The sequence below is a fragment of the Eurosta solidaginis genome, chromosome 5 (assembly GCF_040869045.1).
Source record: "Eurosta solidaginis isolate ZX-2024a chromosome 5, ASM4086904v1, whole genome shotgun sequence".
NCBI lineage: Eukaryota > Metazoa > Arthropoda > Insecta > Diptera > Tephritidae > Eurosta > Eurosta solidaginis.
This window is the reverse complement of record NC_090323.1, coordinates 212,056,809-212,078,526: the sequence shown is the minus strand read 5'-3', so window position 1 is coordinate 212,078,526 and position 21,718 is coordinate 212,056,809. Positions and strand designations below refer to the sequence as shown.

The 21,718-nt window shown below is 40.0% G+C and overlaps 2 protein-coding genes and 1 long non-coding RNA gene across 4 annotated transcripts in view; 2 read left to right on the top strand and 1 right to left on the bottom strand.

Moving 5' to 3' along the window:
• The window catches only part of LOC137252408 (uncharacterized), a 100,810-nt gene that overhangs the window by 29,314 nt on the left and 49,778 nt on the right, over positions 1–21,718 (top strand). The gene's annotated exons all lie outside the window — the stretch shown is intronic.
• Positions 1–21,718, bottom strand: part of LOC137252406 (uncharacterized) — a 46,114-nt gene that overhangs the window by 16,605 nt on the left and 7,791 nt on the right. The window lies entirely within an intron of this gene.
• LOC137252405 (ankyrin-3) overlaps positions 15,618–21,718 on the top strand; it is a 55,879-nt gene continuing 49,778 nt past the window's right edge. Inside the window, exon 1 of one of the 2 annotated variants that reach the window (XM_067788045.1) lies at positions 15,618–17,234. The gene's annotated coding sequence lies outside the window, so the exon portion shown is untranslated. The remainder of the gene's footprint in view (positions 17,235–21,718) is intronic. The other variant, XM_067788044.1, reaches the window with a different exon arrangement.

Sequence of the window (21,718 nt, the reverse complement as noted above, 5' to 3'; positions counted from 1 at the left end):
AAAAATTGGGCTTATTTTACTACATTTATATTAAGTCCCTTTCATATTTGTCCCCTCATTTCCATACGAATTTTTGACCCACGGAAAAGTCTTTTTCGGTAACTTCCCGTTGAGCTTGACACTTGATACTTAGAACATAGTTCAGATCTGGAGGACATTACAATGCAAGTGAAAAAAATCCGATAGGTGGCGCACGGATCGAGATATTTATTTTAAAATGGAAATTTTGCGATCGACTTTTAACTAACTTCTCGGTGATCCAGAGACTTGAAACTTAGCACATAGTTTGCGAGTCGATGGCACTACAATTCGTGGAAAACAAAATGCCGCCAGGTGGCAGACGAATCGAGATAAACGAAAATCCCTGAAAATCCCGGTGAGCTAGAGACTTGAAACTTGGGCAGTGAGTCAGAACCCGGTGACAATGCAATATTTGGTAAAAAAAATTTCGCTGGGTGGCGCATGAATTGAGATATTAAGAAAATTAATTTTGATTTGGGAATTTTTCAATCCATTTTTAACTAACTTCCCGGTGACGTAGAGACTTCAAACTTGGCACACAGTTCGAGGCTTGGCGACAATACAATTTACAGAAAACAAACTTCCGCTAGGTGGCACGCTAAGTGAGATAACTACAAATCCTTGAAAAACAAGGGGAATCTTGCAATCAATTTTTCAGTAACACCCGGTGAGCTGGAGATATGAGACTTGAGCCGTAAGTCAGAACTCGGTGACAATGCAATATTTTATCAAAAAAATTCTGCTAGGTGGCGCATGAATTGAAATATTAGGGAAATTGATTTTAATTTGGGAATCTTTCAATCCATTTTTAACTAACTTCCCGGTAACCTAGAGACTTGCAACTTAGCACGTAGTTCGAGACCCGGTGACAATACAATTTATAGAAAACTAAGTTCCGCTAGGTTGCGTGCTAATCGAGATAACTACAAATCCCTGAGAAACGAGGGGAATCTTGCGATCGATTTTTGAGTAACTTGTCGGTGAGTTAGAGACTTGAAACTTGGGCCTTGAAATTAGGAGACTTGAAATTAGGAATCGAATATTGAGAAAACTAGTTTTAAGTTGGGAATCTTGCAATCGGTTTTTAACTAACTTCCCGGATATCTAGGGACTTGAAACCTGAAGTATATTTTAAAACTCGGTGACAGCGCAATGTTTGATCAAAAAATTTGAGCTACGTAACTCACAAATCGAACTATTTAGAAGTTTAGGCCATACCTTCATTGCTAGCCTCCTGAGTGTTGTAGGCGATGTAGAATTCCACCTCGTTGAAGGCCCATCTCAATGCACGTCCTTGCATACTTTTAGGGGAACGCGACTTTCACCACAATTTTCAGCTGTGCAAATTAAGTAGCTGACAAACGAGGTGGAATTCTCTTGTTATGATGCGAGGTGGAATTCTGTTTTCGCCAGTATTGTTAGCAAAAATTCCACTAATTCTCTTAAATCTTGCTATTTTGACCAAACAAATAAAGATAAGAATTTTCACTTAGGAATTACTTAAATTACTAATGAAAGTTGCAATTGCCTTTTTGTAGGCAGTAATAAAAAATTGAAAATAAAAAGATGATAAAAAAATTTTAAGGACTACCTTTATATAAATGGACCAAAAAATAGAAGGCAATTTTTCCTTTAATACAGACATAGTCTTGTTGAATTTTGACTAAAAAACTTTAACAAAATTTCTTGTAAAAGAATTTCGGGGTTTAAAATTATAAAAGTAGAGCGCGTGTTTAAATTTTAAATAATCAATTAGTTAATCCCAAGTACATGGTTTGCCTTAAATTGAAAGATTGCGCTCCACCTTTATAGTTTTAAATCCAAAAATTCTTTTACAAGAGCTATTGTTAAAGTTTTTGGTCCATTTATATAAAGGTTGTCCTTAAAATTTTTTTATCATCTTTTTATTTTTTAATGTTAATGAATTCAAATATTTAAAACGTTTGTAATTAAACTGTGGTTTGGCAAAATTTTGCTCGTCGTAAGAATTTTCGTTAGTCGTTATTAAATTTTGCACCACAGACGACAGCTACATGCCTTGTAGTACAATGCTTTTAGAACTGACACGGTTTGTTGTTATTGTGAAGCGGCCAAAGTACACTCCAGAATTTCGTGAGCATCGTTTGTTTTGATTTAAGTGTATCGAACCTCTGTCACATAGTTGGCATAAATAAGCAAGGTAAAGTTATCCAGGGCCCGGATCGTTTTATACTAACCGTGATGTTGTTGTTGTAGCTCCCACGTGATAGCTGCGACCGATCGCAAATTGTCATCAATATCTTCTAACGGGAGTCCAAGGAAACTTCCTGTTTCAACAGGGGTGGACCATAATGAAAGGGGTGCTAGAGGCGTTGGTTCCACATTACAATTAAAGAGATGGTTGGAGTCATGTGCGGACACATTGCAAGCGGGGCATACATTTTGTAGGTCGGGGTTGATTCTGGATAGGTAAGAGTTTAAGCTGTTACAGTATCCAGAACGAAGTTGAGCTAGAGTGACTCGCGTTTCCCTGGGGAGTATGCGTTCCTCTTCCGCAATTTTTGGGCACTGTTATTTGAGTACTGGATTCACCGGGCAATTCCTGGCATAGAGATCCGACTCCTGTTGGTGGAGTTTACCAAGGACCTACTTGTATTTGTTTGCTTCATACGGCTGAGTTCTCAGGTGCCGTATTTTCTCAAAATGCTTACGGAGATGACTACCTAAGCCCCTAGGCGGTGTTGGCTCATCAATCAGATGTCTGTTGGGATGCCCAGGTTTCTGGGTATTCAACAGTAACTGTTTGGTTAGCATCTCATTTCTCTCCCTGATGGGGAGTATTCTCGCCTCATTATGTAGATGGTGTTCTGGGGACATAAGAAGACAGCCCGTGGCGGTTCTGAGAGCAGTGTTTTAGCAGGCCTGTAGCTTCTTCCAGTGGGTAATTTTTAGGCTTGGCGACCATATAGGGGACGCGTATCATGCAATCGGCTGGCCAATTGTTTTGTATGTGGTAATGAGCGTTGATTTGTCTTTTCCCCAAGTACTGCCAGCAAGGGATTTGAGGATTTTATTACGGCTATGTATTTTCGGTACAACTGCGGCTGCATGCTCACCAAAATGTAGATCCTGATCAAACGTCACACCCAAGATTTTGGGGTGTAGGACAGTCCGTAGCGTAGTGCCATCGACGTGGATGTTCAAAATGGTCGACATTTGGGATGTACATGTTGTAAATAAGGTCGCGGAGGATTTAGTCGGTGATAATACCAGGTTTCGCGAGGCGAAAAAACTGGAGAGATCAGGGAGGTAGCCGTTTATTCTGTTGCAACGCTCATCGATCTATGGGCGTGGGCCTGTGGCCATTATTGTGGAGTCATCGGCGTAGGAAACGATAGTAACTCTTTCTGGTGCCGATGGTAGCTTAGATATGTAGAAAATAAACAAAAGTGGGGATAGGACACCACCCTGCGGCACCCGTTGTTTAATTCTTCTTGGTTTTGATGTTTCGTTTCTAAATTGCACCGATTCCTGCCGACCACGCAGATAATTTGGGGTCCACCTTTTAAGACATGGGGAAAGGGTAGATCCTTCCAGGTCTTGCAGTAGCGTGCCATGGTTGACCGTATCAAAAGCTTTTGATAGGTCTAGCGCAACGAGTACTGTTCTATTGTGGGGGTTTTGATTTAAACCGCAATTTATCTGGGTGCTGATGGCATTTAGCGTGGTGGTGGTGCTATGGAGTTTTCTGAAGCCATGCTGATGACAGGCTAGCTGAAAATTTGCTTTGAAGTGAGGGAGCAAAATGGCTTCAAGCGTCTTGGCTACTGGCGATAGGAGAGATATCGGGCGATATGACTCTCCTATGTTAGCTGGTTTCCCAGGCTTTAGTAGCGGGACCACCTTGGCCATATTCCATTTTTCGGGAATGACAAACGTGGAAAGAGACAGGTTGAAGACATGTGCTAAATATTTGAAACCCTCTTCTCCTAGGCATTTACACATCGGCATGGCTACGCCGTCTGGGCCCACTGCTTTGGATGGTTTTGCATGACCGATGGCATCCTCAACCTCTTTGGCGGTGATGGTAATTGGTGACGCGCTGAATTTATGTTTATGTGCGTGTCTGTTGGCCCTCCGTCTATCTTTGTCGACCGTAGAATATATAATGCATTGTCGGCAGAAAGCGTTCGCGCATTTTTTCGCATCTGACAGCACTTTATCGCCAAAGGCGATGGAAACTTTGTTATTGTGCCTAGACGGGACTTTACGCTGGACCAAAGATTACCCACACCGGCAGAGAGGTTACAACCGCTTAGGTGCTCCTCCCATTTCGCCCGCTTGTGTTCATCCACTAGCAATCTGATGCATTGGTTTATATCCCTTATTTGGGGGTCGCCGGGATCGAGCTGTCTTATAAGGTCACGTTCTCTCGCTAAACTTGCGGCCTCCGCCGAGAAGTGGGGCCGAATTTCGGGAATTCTACAGGCGGGAATGAAACGAGACGAGGCGGATTCAATGACCTTGCGGAAAGCACGCTCCCCTTGGCGGGCATCAGTCGGGATAGGGAGGGCAGCAAAGCGGTTGTCTGTAAAGGATTTGTAATCGTCCCGCTTTCCTTTTTTAAAGTTTATGAAAGTGCGTGTTTCTGCGAAAATGAAGTCGGCGGTACGCTCGAGCGAAATGAATATAGGCAGGTGGTCGGATGCCAATGTTACCATCGGCTGCCAGTTGACGCAGTTTACGAGTTCTGCGCTTACGATTGAAATATCCGGCGAGCTGTGACAGCTTCCTACGTGTGGGAGCGTCTCCGTTTATTGTGCAGAACGTCGTTTCTTCTATTTGATCTGCCAACATCTCACCCATACTGTCCGCCCGCAAGTGGCAACAGGTGGCAGGAGGAATGTAGATGTTGATGATTTCTAGGTTTGCATCGCCTGACCGGACAGATAAGCCTTGACGTTCTAAGACACTGTCCCTGCGGCCGATGTCGGGATCAAATATGATATTACACAGAGTGGCCGCCTCCATTTCCGCTCTCGCGATCTTTTCTGTGGACATTATACCCAGAACACGTCTGCAGAGCAGATCTTGCTGTGAGTTTAGTCTCTTGAATGCGGATAAGCGAAAACAATATCACTTACGAGTCCGGGACAACTTAGCTGAAACTTGCGTGATACTTAAGCTGTGCCATAATAATAGTTTTATTTTTTACGAATATGATGGCGAGCCTTCACAACAAACAGCACAAATTTTTTATTTTTTTAACGACAATAACACTCCTTAAATTTTTGGGGAGTGCTGCCAGAATGACAGTCCTTATCCGGATATAAATCCTGTACGCTACGATGCTATTACTCTAGGACCCTCACTGTCGTGGGAACGAATAGTACTTATGTGAGCTGCCTAAATAATTCCTTTTTTATATGTCCTATCCGATTTTTCTACAACGTTATCTCTCAAATAAGCTTAATGTTTCATGACACATTTTAAAATTAATATTCCATACAACTGGTACTGACTTTCGATAATGACCAACATTTCCATGATCATGCAGCCGCAATTGTGCTTTAAGTTCAGAGACTTACATAATCCCCAAGTCCCTTCTTACTGCCACCACTTAGGGCGAACACGAAGAAACGCTGATAGCGACTTATAAAGCAATTCGCCAGGCGTTTGTGTGCTACGTGTGGTCGCCGAGCTTTTCAAAAGCAAATTTGGAGAAGCTGCAGGCCTGTCAAAACACCGCGCTCAGAAATACCAAGGGATATATTCTTATGACGAGAGAACATCATCTACGCAATACGTATCAAAAATCAAGGCCCAATCCATAGTCCTTTTTTTTTTACACGGACCATCGTTCTGCATTGGCGGACAGCGCACAGTGTTTCGTGTAGAATAAAACAAAGTTCTTATTCCAAGAAAAGTGTAAAGAGAAATGAAAGAAAACAAACAAAATAACGGGATTTTTGCTTTTTTTTATATTTTTGCACATATATATGGAGTAATTGAAGTAAGAAGGCAGGAGTGGCCGTAAAATGCATTGATTAATTTGCAAAATTCTTGTTGAATATTAAGCTTCATATTTCTTTTAAGTGAACGCTTTTATATAATTTTTTTGATGGATTCTAAGCTCGAAGGTAAGTAAAATTTTTTAATAGTAATTCTTTCGCAATTAGAATATTTTCAATATATTTAACATTCCGCGGACATCCGGGCTAAATTTTACTTATGTTATAGTCACAAGTATTCTCTAATTGTCGAAAGAAAAAACCGTTGCGAATTCTTTGCACATATATTTTTAATTTTTATACCTTTCATGAAAATGAAATGGTATATTAATTTCGTCACGAAACCGAAAATTGTAAGTCCTTAAAGGAAAATAGATAGACCCACCATTAAGTATACCGAAATAATCAGGTTGAAGAGCTGAGTTGATTTAGCCATGTCCGTCTGTCCGTCTGTCTGTTTGTATGCAAACTAGTCCCTCAATTTTTGAGATATCTTGATAAAATTTGGTGAGCGGGTGTATTTGGGTGTCCGATTAGACATTTGTCGGAACCGACCGGATCGGACCACTATAGCATATATCCTCCATACAACCGATTTTTCAGAAAAAGAGGATTTTTGTAATATCTTACCCAATTTAACAGATTGAAGCTTCAAACTTCACCATATACTTTCGTATATTGCACGTATTGTTGCCTGAAAAAATTGATGAGATCGGTCGTATATATAGTATATATCCCCCACAACCGATTGTTCAGATAAGGAACTTTTCGTAATTACTGCCCTATTTTAAGAGCTAGAAGCTTCAAATTTCAACGAATGCTTACGTATATAGCATATATTGTTGTCTGAAAAAATCATAAAGATCGGTGGTATATATAGTATATATATGGTGGTATATATAGTATATATATATAGTATATATATAAATATATATTTTCGCAAATTTTAGCCCCATTTTAACAGCTAGAAGCTTCAATTTTCACAGAATAATTACGTCTATAGCATATATTGTTGTCTGAAAAAATCATAGAGATCGGTTGTATATATAGTATATATCTCATACAACCGATTGTTCAGATAAGAAACTTTTCGCAATTTCTACCCCATTTTAACAGCTATAAGCTTCAAATTTCACCGATTGCTTACGTATATAGCACATATTGTTGTCTGAAAAAATCATAGAGATCGGTTGTATATATAGTATATATCTCATACAACCGATTGTTCAGATAAGAAACTTTTCGCAATTTCTACCCCATTTTAACAGCTACAAGCTTCAAATTTCACCGATTGCTTACGTATATAGCATATATTGTTGTCTGAAAAAATCATAGAGATCGGTTGTATATATAGTATATATCTCATACAACCGATTGTTCAGATAAGAAACTTTTCGCAATTTCTACCCCATTTTAACAGCTATAAGCTTCAAATTTCACCGATTGCTTACGTATATAGTATGTATTGTTGTGTCAAAAAATCATAGAGATCGGTGATATATATAATATATATACGATGGTATATATAGTATCTATATATAGTATATATATATTTTTTTGCGATTTCGGCCTCATTTTAACAGCTATAAGCTTCAAATTTCACCAAATGCTTACGTGTATAGCATATATTGATGTCTGAAAAAATCATTGAGATCGGTGGTATACATAGTATATATCTCATACAACCGATTGTTCAGATAAGAAACTTTGCGCAATTTCTGCCCCGTTTTAACAGCTAGAAGCTTCAAATTTCACAAAATGCTTACGTATATAGCATATATTGTTGTCTGAAAAAATCATAGAGATCGGTGGTATATATATTATATACTTCATATAAACTGTCAGTTTTGCCCCTTTTTTACGGCTAGAAGCTTCAAAATTCATCAAATTTCATCAAATAGTTACGTTTACGTCATATATTTTTGAAAGACGTGATTTGTAGTCATAGTTTTTACATGCAGACCACAAAAAACGTGAAGCTTTGCATCCTCACACAGATTACCTACCTATTTTTTATTTTATATTTATCTTAAAAATCGTTTAGATATGTTCAAATTTCACCAAATGCTTACGTGTATATCATATATTGTTGTCTGAGAAAATCATAGATACCGGTGGTATATATAGTATATATCTCATACAACCGATTGTTCAGATAAGAAACTTTGCGCAATTTCTTCCCCATTTTAACAGCTAGAAGCTTCAAATTTCACCAAATGCTTACGTGTATAGCATATATTGTTGTCTGAAGAAATCATTGAGATCGGTGGTATATATAGTATATATCTCATACAACCGATTGTTCAGATAAGAAACTGTGCGCAATTTCTGTCCCTTTTTAACAGCTAGACGCTTCAAATTTCACCATATGCTTACGTATATAGCATATATTGTTGTCTGAAAAAATCATAGAGATCGGTGGTATATATATTATATACCCCATATAAACTCTAATTATATATATTATATACTTCATATAAACTGTCATTTTTGCCCCCTTTTTACGGCTAGAAGCTTCAAAATTCATCAAATTTCATCAAATAGTTACGTTTACGTCATATATTGTTGAAATACGTGATTCGTAGTCATAGTTTTTACACGCAGACCACAAAAAACCTGAAACTTTGCATCCTCACACAAAGTACCTACCTATTTTTTATTTTATATTTATCTTAAAAATCGTTAAGGTATGTAGATCTGTTCACTATATATTTCTTATCTTATACATCCGATTATTCGGAGATTACGAGCGGGATAAGATTATTGTTCAGCCCCATCCATGAAAGGTATGAAGTCTTCGGCACAGCCGAAGACAGTCCCGTTTTTACTTGTTTTTTTTTTTTTGTAGATTTAGTTATCTCTACATATAAATTAGGACCAATTCCCAGGTACAGGGAACAAACACGTAGCCATAAAACACACAAAAATAAACGCGCAAGGTCAACAAGAGCACACCAAAAGCAAAAAGGCGAAGATCACTGACTTCAGCCTGCCACAACCTACCGCACCAGTCACCAAGGCATAAAAACATGTACATACAAAGCAATCTTAATGCAGGTATAACCACATAGGAACGCTACACAAAACAACCCCATTTGGTAGCATCTACGCCAATACCTGAATGTAATATAAATACTGCACAACTGATAACATATCAGAACGATCAATGACACTTAAGATGGCAGCACAACAATTATCAACTATTCACCCTGTCGGAAAATCAACAACACAAAGCAGTTTAGTTACAACCGTACCAAGAACGGAGTTTTTTGACATTTGGGTTCAACATTCGAAGGAAACCAGATATAAAAAATTATTGAGTTTTGTTGTACTTAAGTACGATTTAAGCGAAGCAGCCGAGTATTCGAAAAAAGTTTAAGCTTCCAAATATCGGCATATTCGTCGAAGCTGGATCAAAAGTGGAACACTTCTGGAAGACATAAGGAGCGATTTTTGAATAAAAACTCCGAGTGGCTTTCGGGTCCAGACTTCACATTTACAATAACGGTGGATTCAAAGTTGCCATCAGAGCAACCAACCACTTCTTCAGGTAACCCCGGCCCCGGAAGACGAAAGAAGGACTTTGTTAGCTGCAGTGAAAAAAGCCAACGGCGTCGAGTGGATGACCTCTTGCAATCTACAAGTCCTGGTGAGTTACTTTATGCGGCAGAAGTATCAACGCGTATGTCCGGCAACAGAAATGTTGCAAACATTATAAAAAAAATCACAGGAAACCACTCAAAAATCCGGCAAAAAGATGACATGTGAGCCAGATGCAAGATGCTTGAGCAATGTAGAAGCTTTAGCATACTACGTAGATAGCAAGTCGACGACTCATGGGTACAAAACGACTCGAAAGTGGAGCATCAAGGCAGGCCATAAGGTTTATCCATCATTTTATAGTCTAAGAAAAGCTAAGGCAGAATGCTATCCAAATGAAATTGATGTGGGTGAAACACGTGCGGAAATTAAAGCCCAGTCCGTATAAGATAAAACTATTGAGCGTTTAGTTTTAGCAAATCAAGAAGTTTTTGTTAGTTTATTACCTACAAACTTGACGTATACTTTAATCAGCAAGTGGAGTTGCGATGGAAGCTCTGGCCATAGCACATATAACCAAAAGCTTACATGCAGTTCTGACACTGATGAGTTTTTGTTTATATTTTCTTTCGTTCCTCTTCAATTATAGGATGAAAAAGGTAACATTGTTTGGCAGAATCCTCGACCTTCTTCTACCATGTATTGTCGTCCAATTAAATTTATTTTTTCTAAAGAAACAAAAGATTTTATTGTTTTTGAAACGAACAAAGTTTTAGAGGAGATAAATGCGTTGTTGTCAACAAAGTACATGCTCGAAGAATACGAAGTTTCTGTAAATCACAATATGCTTCTAACAATGATTGACGGAGAAGTTTGCAATGCTTTGACTGAAACTTTGTCCGCACAAAAGTGTTATATTTGTGGTGCCACTCCAAAAGATATGAATAATGAGTTACGGGACTTTACGCCTAACCGAGATAATCTTGGTTTTGGTTTGTCTACTCTCCATGCATGGATAAGATTTTTTGAATGCTTGCTTCACATAAGTTATCGCCTCGAAGTAAAAAAATGGCAGCTTCGGAATGAGGCAGATAAAGAGTGTGTAAAGCTACGTTCCAACGAAATCCAGAATAAATTTAAAAGTGTACTTGGATTGATAGTAGATAAACCAAAACCAGGTTTCGGCAATACCAATCACGGCAACACTGCTCGTAGGTTTTTCGAAAATTCTGAGGATAGTGCTGAGATTACGGGATTGGATGTAACGCTCATCAAAAGATTCGACACTCTCCTTCGCGCATTAGCATCTGGGTACAATATAAATATCCAAATATTTGAAAAATTTGCGGTCGAGACTAAAAAACTATACATAGATCTCTATCCATGGTTTAATATGCCTGTTACAGTTCATAAAATCTTAGTGCATAGTACTGATATTATAAAATCACCAATTTTACCTATTGGTCAACTTTCTGAGAAAGCACAGGAAGCCCGTAACAAAGATTTGAGACGATTCAGGGACGATAACACACAAAATCAGTCGCGTGAAGCCACGAATAGAGATCTTATGAATATGTTGCTTATAACATCGGATCCTTTAGTTAACAGTTTTAGGGAGATACCTAAAAAAAAATTTAAAAGTCTGACTTCAGAAGTCTTAAATTTACTGTCCCCCGATAATGTTGAGGAGTAAATAAATATCCCAGTTGTTTCAAGCTTTCACAGTAGTGTTGCTGATGCTCATGACTATTCCACAAATGACTCATCGAATGAAAGTGATGATAGCGAATAATAACATAATTACAAAAGATAACCTACCCTACAACTTTTTGTTGGATCAGGTTTTATTTAATTTAAATCTATTGTCTTTTCTACTTTGTATGATACTTTACTTTTTAGTTTTTGTAATAAGTAATTTTCACATAATTAATTAAATTATTTACATTGTTATTATTATTATTGTAATTCACTTTTACATTCCTGACTGGTACATAAAATAATTTTGTAAAAATTGTAGTGCCAGGATAAATACTCAAATAAATACAAAATATGTATGTACATATGTACAGTCACTCACATAAATAAGTAGACACCCCTTTTTGGACAATTCTTACAATTTTCGCTTTCGCAAATTTATTTTAACTAATTTCCCATAAGAAAATTTGTCACGATTCATAACAAAAACTAAATTATATTTAAAAAATGTTTGAAAAATTCGACGAATTTTCATAAAAAATTTTAATTTTTTTTCGGAATTTTTAGAATTTTTTAGAGTATTGAGATTTGTAGTCCATTCAATTTAAGTACAATAAAGTAATATTCTAAAGTCCTTTAAATTTTTTTGGATCTATGTCACTTATTCACATGAGTTACTGTATATGAAATAAGCAAATGTATGCATATGAAGTAAAATTTTGGAAAAAAAATAAAAAACAAGTAAGGAAGGTTAAGTTCGGGTGTAACCGAACATTACATACTCAGTTGTGAGCTATGGTGACAACATAAGGGAAAATAACCATGTAGGAAAATGAACCGAGGGTAATCCTGGAATGTGTTTGTATGACATGTGTATCAAATGAAAGGTATTAAAGAGTATTTTATGAGGGAGTGGGCCATAGTTCTATAGGTGGACGCCATTTAGGGATATCGCCATAAAGGTGGATCAGGGTTGACTCTAGAATTTGTTTGTACGATATGGGTATCAAATGAAAGGGGTTAATGAGTATTTTAAAAGGGAGTGATCCTTAGCTCCATAGGTGGACGCCGTTTCGACATATCGCCATAAAGGTGGACCAGGGGTGACCCTAGAATTTGTTTGTACGATATGGGTATCAAATGAAAGGGGTTAATGAACATTTTAAAAGGGAGTGGGCCTTAATTCTATAGGTGGACGCCTTTTCGAGATACCGCCATAAAGGTGGACCAGGGGTGACTCTAGAATGTGTTTGTACGATATGGGTATCAAATTAAAGGTATTAATGAGGGTTTTAAAAGGGATTGGTGGTAGTTGTATAGGTGCACGCCGTTTCGAGATATCGCCATAAAGGTGGACCAGGGGTGACTCTAGAATGCGTTTGTACAATATGGGTATCAAACGAAAGGTGTTAAGGAGTATTTCAAAAGGGCGTGGGGTTTAGTTCTATAGGTGGACGCCTTTTCGAGATATCGCCATTAAGGTGGACCAGGGGTGACTCTGGAATGTGTTTGTACGATATGGGTATCAAATTAAAGGTATTAATGAGGGTTTTAAAAGGGAGTGGTGGTAGTTGTATAGGTGGTCGCCTTTTCGAGATATCGGCATAAAGGTGGACCAGGGGTGACTCTAGAATGCGTTTGTACAATATGGGTATCAAACGAAAGGTGTTAATTAGTATTTTAAAAGGGCGTGGGTCTTAGTTCTATAGGTGGACGCCTTTTCGAGATATCACCATAAAGGTGGACCAGGGGTGACTCTAGAATGTGTTTGTACGATATGGGTATCAAATTAAAGGTATTAATGAGGGTTTTAAAAGGGAGTGGTGGTAGTTGTATAGGTGGACGCCTTTTCGAGATATCGCCATAAAGGTGGACCAGGGGTGAATCTAGAATGTGTTTGTACGATATGGGTATCAAATTAAAGGTATTAATGAGGGTTTTAAAAGAGAGTGGTGGTAGTTGTATAGGTGGACGCCTTTTCGAGATATCGCCATAAAGGTGGATCAGGGTTGACTCTAGAATTTGTTTGTACGATACAGGTATCAAATGAAAGGTGTTAATGAGTATTTTAAAAGGGAGTGATCCTTAGTTCCATAGGTGGACGCCGTTTCGAGATATCGCCATAAAGGTAGACCAGGGGTGACCCTAGAATTTTTTTGTACGATATGGGTATCAAATGAAAGGGGTTAATGAACATTTTAAAAGGGAGTGGGCCTTAGTTCTATAGGTGGACGCCTTTTCGAGATACCGCCATAAAGGTGGACCAGGGGTGACTCTAGAATGTGTTTGTACGATATGAGTATCAAGTTAAACGTATTAACGAGGGTTTTAAAAGGGAGTGGTGGTAGTTGTATAGGTGGACACCGTTTCGAGATATCGCCATAAAGGTGGACCAGGGGTGACTCTAGAATGCGTTTGTACAATATGGATATCAAACGAAAGGTGTTAATGAATATTTCAAAAGGGCGTGGTTTAGTTCTATAGGTGGACGCCTTTTCGAGATATCGCCATTAAGGTGGACCAGGGGTGACTCTAGAATGTGTTTGTACGATATGGGTATAAAGTTCAAGGTATTAATGAGGGTTTTAAAAGGGAGTGGTGGTAGTTGTATAGGTGGACGCCTTTTCGAGATATCGCCATAAAGGTGGATCAGGGTTGACTCTAGAATTTGTTTGTACGATATGGGTATCAAATGAAAGGTGCTAATAAGTATTTTAAAAGGGAGTGATCGTTAGTTCCATAGGTGGACGCAGTTTCGAGATATCGCCATAAAGGTGGACCAGGGGTGGTGACCCTAGAATTTGTTTGTACGATATGGGTATCAAATGAAAGGGGTTAATGAACATTTTAAAAGGGAGTGGGCCTTAGTTCTATAGGTGGATGCCTTTTCGAGATACCGCCATAAAGGTGGACCAGGGGTGACTCTAGAATGTGTTTGTACGATATGGGTATCAAATTAAAGGTATTAATGAGGGTTTTAAAAGGGATTGGTGGTAGTTGTATAGGTGGACGCCGTTTCGAGATATCGCCATAAAGGTGGACCAGGGGTGACTCTAGAATGCGTTTGTACAATATGGGTATCAAACGAAAGTTGTTAATGAGTATTTCAAAAGGGCGTGGGGTTTAGTTCTATAGGTGGACGCCTTTTCGAGATATCGCCATTAAGGTGGACCAGGGGTGACTCTAGAATGTGTTTGTACGATATGGGTATCAAATTAAAGGTATTAATGAGGGTTTTAAAAGGGAGTGGTGGTAGTTGTATAGGTGGTCGCCTTTTCGAATATCGGCATAAAGGTGGACCAGGGGTGGCTCTAGAATGCGTTTGTACAATATGGGTATCAAACGAAAGGTGTTAATGAGTATTTTAAAAGGGCGTGGATCTTAGTTCTGTAGGTGGACGCCTTTTCGAGATATCGCCATAAAGGTGGACCAGGGGTGACTCTAGAATGTGTTTGTACGATATGGGTGTCAAATTAAAGGTATTAATGAGGGTTTTAAAAGGGAGTGGTGGTAGTTGTATAGGTGGACGCTTTTTCGAGATATCGCCATAAAGGTGGAACAGGTGTGACTCTAGAATGGGTTTGTACGATATGGGTATCAAATTAAAGGTATTAATGAGGCTTTTAAAAGGGAGTGGTGGTAGTTGTATATGTGAAGGCGTTTTCCAGATATCGACCAAAATGTGGACCAGGGTGACCCAGGCCATCATCTGTTGGATACCGCTAATTTATTTATGTATGTAATACCACGAACAGTATTCCTGCCAAGATTTCAAGGGTTTTTTATTTCGCCCTGCAGAACTTTTTCATTTCATTCTACTTAATATGGTAGGTGTCACACCCATTTTACAAAGTTTTTTCTAAAGTTATATTTTGCGTCAATAAACCAATCCAAATACCATGTTTCATCCCTTTTTTCGTATTTGGTATAGAATTATGGCATTTTTTCGTTTTTGGTAATTTTCGATATCGAAAAAGTGGGCGTGGTCATAGTCGGATTTCGGTCATTTTTTATACCAATACAAAGTGAGTCCAGATAAGTACGTGAACTGAGTTTAGTAAAGATATATCGATTTTTACTCAAGTTATCGTGTTAACGGTCGAGCGGAAGGACAGACGGTCGACTGTGTATAAAAACTGGGCGTGGCTTCAACAGATTTCGCCCTTTTTCACAGAAAATAATTATCGTCCTAGAATCTAAGCTGTTGTAATATAACTTTGTGAGTGAGAGATACAATTTACACACTTGGCAACCCTTTTTCTTTTATGTGCACTTTGTCTATTCTTCTTAAATAAATCTTTCTTCTTGGCAAATTATTCAACCTAGTAAGACGTGTTTTAATATAATTTCCACTAAAACTTCTACAGGTTATGGGCACCCACGTTTTATCCTTGAAGATAATTGAATAAGCAAATTTGCCACCTTCTGATTGCGAAAAAGAATAACTTTTTGTCCAACATACGAAATTTGTGAACATATAAATTGCGGCGAGCAAGTGGTGTGATTTTTGGGGTTAGAATCACGTGTTGAAACAAATAATAATGGGACTGGACAAAATCGAAAAGTTAAAAGGCCGGGAAAATTACGATTCCTGGAAATTCGCTGCAAAATCATATCTTGTGTTGAAGGGGTACTGGCCTTGCGTCGAAGGTTCAGAAGAAGATGCAACAAAAAAATTTACATGCCATATCAGCGTTAGGGCTGCTAGTAGAGCCGTCTAATTATCCGTATATACAAAATTGTGCAAATGCAAATACTGCTTGGAAAGCGCTTGAGAGCGCATTTGAAGACAACGGAGTGTTGCGGCGAATGGATTTACTTAAATATTTAATGCGGCTGGAATTAATATATTGTTCGTCCATAGAAGATTACGTCAACAAGATGACCAGCACACATCAAAAGCTAGACAAATCCGGCACAAAGATTCCTGATGACATTGTGGCGCAAATTATGCTAAGCGGTTTGCCTGATGAATTTCGGCCAATGGTAATGGCAATTGCAAACAGTGGTAGAGCGTTAGCAACTGATCTGGTGCGTACGAATTTACTTCATGAAATTAGGCACGATCCTGCTGGTGGTGAAGCTTTGGCTTTAGTTTCAAAGAAGCACAAAAATGTTCAGAAAAAATCAAAGGTTAAACATGTTGTTTGCTTTGAATGCAACCAAAAAGGGCATTATGCAAACAAATATCCGCTAAAATCTAAGAAGGAAACTAAAAATGTATTATTGGCACAAACATCTTTAATTGCAAAAACAACAACGAATGAATGGCTTATTGATTCGGGAGCTTCGTCGCATATGACTATGCATTCAGCTAATTTAAGTAAGCGCAATGTAGCAAATTCAAACGAAGTAATTGTGGGTAACAATGGGCGTTTGAAAGTGGAATGCGCTGGTGATATTAGTATGTCAGTTTCAGCTGACGGCTGGTCTAGCGCGAATAAAGTTATTGTTAAAGACGTTTTATGCATTCCAGATATATGCGCAAATTTGATGTCTGTAAGTCAAATGGCCAAGCAAGGTAAAACATTGATTTTTAATAGTGCAAATTGTCGTATTTTCGACCAAAATGGCAAATTATTGGCTACTGCTCCGCTAGTCGACGATTTATATCGACTAAGCTGTACTACGGAACAACGTGCAACGGCGTTGACAGTTGCGGCGACTCGCAACTTGTGGCACAGACGCATGGGACATGCGTGTGAATCAAACTTGAATCGTATAAAAGAGTCGACCGAAGGTTTTGAGTTACAAAATGAAAAATTGGATTCGTGCACGGTATGTGCGCAAGGTAAGCAAACTCGTGCTCATTTAAAGAGAAGGGTAACCGTGCCACTGAAGTTTTACAAATTATATATACAGATGTATGTGGGCCCATGTCGACAAAGTGTAGTGAAGTGAAGTGAAGTGAACGCGAAAATTTTGCTCGGCAAAAAAGCCCAAATAAAAGTGGTAAACACGCGAGGAAAAAAATTCCATCGGTGCAACGTAAGTTGGTATAGGCTGTATCTTTGTATACAGCCCGGTAAAAGACCAAACCTGCGCTGGTAAGCGAATCGATTTACATTTTAAAAATCTTATATTTTCCTATATAACACAAAGAAAAGAGCGCGAAACTGTGACCCACATAATCAGCTGTGTGTGGTGGGTTTAGCGAGCCTTCTCTTCTCTTTGTATCCAATCCTTCACCCCACAAGCGAGACGAAGATATATGCGTAGAAGCTTGCATCAAAATCGATGCAAGCTTTTGACTTCGCGAAGCTTCTCACCACAAGTGAGCTTTTCAAATAAGCTCTTTTAAATTAAACAAAGCCTCTAGCTATAGGGTAAATGAGGCATATATAACATACCATAATATGATAAACACCTAATATTACCTAAAAATTAAAGTAAATTAATAAAATAAAATAAAGTCAAATCAACTAAAATTCGGTAAAATAAAGCGGAAAAAAAAAATAATAATAATAAGTAAATAAATAAAGAAACAAATAACCAAAAATATAACTAAATAAATAAAAATCATAAATATAATGGAAAATAAGTACAAATATAACATAATAATAATATAACTGAAAAGAATAAGAAGAAGGGCAATATGAGAACACCACCAATTGTCCCTGTTGAAATAAACGAAGACAGCAGTATGAACCCATTCGCCAGGAGGTCAAGACTTGCGCAGTCGCCTCCGCGTTCCGCTCCACCTATTAGTGCTTCTTCGCAGAGACTGAGCGAATCAGAGCCAGTGGCGGAGGGCGGATCAGACGACGAAAATGCTTTCCAGTGCCTCGGAAAGCTCATTAAGGAGATGAAGGAGTTTGTAGGAAGTGGAAAACGCACCATTAACCAAAACCTTCGGGATTTGGTCAAGGCTATTGCGATCTCCTACGAGCAAGCCACGGATGCGCTCAAGAAGACGAGTAATTCTTGCTGGGAAGTGAAGCAGTCACAGACTACCCCATCTCTGGCACAAAGCGTGCAACAGAAGTCTACAAAACGTGGCCGTGAGTGCGCATCCGGGGGTACGCCATCGCCGCAGGTGCGACCAAAGAAGAAGAAGAACGCGCAAAAGACCTCAGAAGTCGTGAACGCACCAACGAAGGAAGTGACAGAGTTAGTGAAAGAAGCAGAAAAGGGAGGAGCTTGGGCGACGGTTAAAAAACAAAAGCGCCCGAAGCAGAGACCAGCCCGCCCCGACGCAATCCTGATCAAAAGCTCAGGTGATTGCTCATACGCGGATATCCTTAAAGCGGTTAAAAATGAAGAGTCCTTGAGAGAAATGAACACAATGGTTCGTAAGATCCGCAAGACTGCTAAAGGAGAACTCCTCTTCCAACTCAGTAGGCAGTCGGACAATGACACTGCAAAACTTGAAGCACCTGTAGGACAAGCTCTCTCAGGGAAAGCCGATGTCAAGTCCCTCAAGGAGGAGTCTCTGTGCGAAATACGCGATATAGACGAAGTAACGACGGTTGAAGAGGTCTGCCAGGCGCTGAACACACAGCTTGCAGGTTTCAATGCTAAGCCGTCTTGTGTGCGATCCTTGCGCAAAGCGTACGGCGGTACGCAGACTGCGACTATGTCTTTACCCACCGAGTTAGTTCGGGAACTTACGAGAAGTGGTAAAGTCCGAATCGGATGGGTCATATGCCGAGTCCGAGCAAAAGTTCAGCCGAAACGATGCTTTAACTGTCTCGAGTTCGGACACATAGCAAGAAACTGCGGCACCGAATCCAATCTCAAAGGCGTTTGCTTTAAGTGCGGGGGCCAAGGGCACGAGGCGAAATCATGCACTAACGCGCTTAAGTGCTTATTGTGCGCTAGAAGAGGGCTCAGCTGCACAGACCATCACACTGGTGGGTATAAGTGCCCAGTATATAAAGAAGCGGTCCAGAAACAAAGACCTTTATGAGATTATTGCAACTTAATCTTAACCATTGTGAAGCAGCCCAGGACCTTCTGGCACAAACAGTTTTGGAGTTGAAGATTGACTTAGCACTTCTTAGTGAGCCCTACAGAGCGAAGACTGCGAATTGGATACAGGACGAATTGAGAAAGACTGCTATTTGGTCCTGCAGACATAATCCCTTATATGCGGAATTAATACTTAAGGAACGAGGATTCGTATGCGGTAAGATTGATGGCATTTACGTTTACAGTTGCTATATACCACCTAGTACGCCGCTGGACGCGTTCGAAGAAATCGTCGGGAAAATAGCCATGGATGCGACGTTGCGGGAGCGTTTCGTCATCGCGGGAGACTTTAATGCATGGGCTATAGAGTGGGGCTCACAGAGAACATCTCCCAAAGGGAGGGCTCTGCTCGAAGCATTTGCATGCCTTGATGTAGCGCTCCTTAACGTGGGTGGGCAAAACACCTTCTTAAGAAATGGGTTCGGCTCCGTAATCGACATAACGTTTGTCAGCGCCAATCTCTACAGGTTGGCTGAGTGGAAAATCAGTGATTGCTATACCCAAAGCGATCACTCAGCGATTGTGGTGGACATCAACCTCGAGGGGGGAGGGCCCACTATACAGCCACCCCTAAAAAACAGAGGTTGGAATATCAATACTTTCGACCCCGACATATTCAAGCTAATGTTGACAACAGTCGAATATAGAGGCAGTGCTAACGACATGGCGAATAAATTAATGGCGGATATTAGAGCAGCATGCGATGCGTCAATGGCTAGAAAGACCAAGCGCAAACAACATTGTTCCACATTTTGGTGGAACGAGCGCATACACTCCCTAAGGAGAGAGTGTATTCAGGCTAGGAGGCGCTATCAACGAGCCAGAGGGAGACCGGAATTTCTAGAGTGCAGAGCTACCTACAAAAGAGCGCGACTCGCACTTAAGAGAGCAATAAAAGATAGTAAGCGCGAATGCTTTCTCAAGCTTTGCGATGACGTCGAGAATGACCCTTGGGGCACAGCTTATAAATTGGTTTTTAAGAAATTGAAACACAAAGGAGAGGCGATGCCAACATGCCCCTCTTTTCTCAGAAACGTGGTAGATACTTTATTTCCCACGCAAAGGGAGCTAGTGTCTCCCACATCAGGCGCCGTACTATACTCATTTGACGAGGTTACCGTCGTCGAGGTCCTTCAAGCGGTGAATAGACTGCAATACCGCAAGTCTCCTGGCCCAGACGGGGTACCAAACAGAGCACTCAAACTAGCTCTCACTTATAACACGCCAACATTTGCGGAACTGTTTAATGCATGCTTGGCTGAGGGGACATTTCCTACAATATGGAAACGACAAAAGCTGGTCCTGCTGCCAAAGTTTGGTAAAAATACGGCGGAACCATCTAGCTACAGGCCCATTTGCCTGCTCGACTTCGCCGGTAAGGTTCTTGAGCGAGTCCTCTATAATCGACTCGAAAAAGAAATTGAAGATGTGGGTGGTATTTCCGATAACCAGTTTGGGTTTAGGAAAGGAAGATCCACCATCCAAGCTGTGAACATGGCAAAGGAAGTGGCCCAAGAAGCCATAAGTGGCACCCGATGGCTCGAAGGCTCTAAGGAATATTGCCTCATCGTTACTTTAGATGTAAAAAATGCCTTCAACACTGCCAATTGGGCAAAAATTCTAGACACGCTGGAGCAGATAGGCATATCCCTTTACCTGCGTAGGATCATACGCAGCTACTTTGAAGGTAGAGTGCTGGAATATGAAACGGCTGCTGGAGTAGAAAAGCTTCACGTCACAGGCGGTGTTCCTCAAGGCTCCGTGCTCGGTCCACTGCTTTGGAATATTATGTACGACGGAGTATTTCGACTCAAGGTACCCAATGGGGTGAAAATTATCGGCTTCGCGGACGATATCGCATTGGTAATCACCGCCAAGCACCTAGGCGAAATATGCGCCAAATCTAATACAAGCATAGCGATGGTTCAATCGTGGCTTACGAAAAATGGACTGCAGCTGGCGGAACAAAAAACAGAGGCTGTACTCATATCAAGTAGGAAAAGGGTGGAGCAGGTCACTATAAGAATCGGCCGCCATGACATCGACACGCTGCCTGCAATAAAATACTTGGGAGTTGTGATAGACAGGAGGTTGTCATTCAAAACCCACTTAGAGTATGCCAATGGAAAGGTAGCAAAAACCGTAGCAGCATTATCTAGGATAATGATAAATGCAAGAGGGCCAAAGCAACGACGGCGTCAACTTCTGGCTGGCGTTGTAAAAAGCCAAATACTTTACGGGGCTCCTGTTTGGCATCAGGCCACGGAGTATAAATCATACTTCCGCGGGGTAAAGTCGACTTACCGCCTGTGTGCACTACGCGTCTGTAGCGCCTTTAAAACTGTATCTGACGACGCAGCACTAATCATCGCAGGAATGTGTCCTATAGACATATTAGCAAAAGAAGCAGCGACGATTTATCGGGATCAAAGCTCAAGTAACGGAGCACGAGAGCGAAGCGTGCAAAACTGGCAGCACAGGTGGAATGCCTCAACAAATGG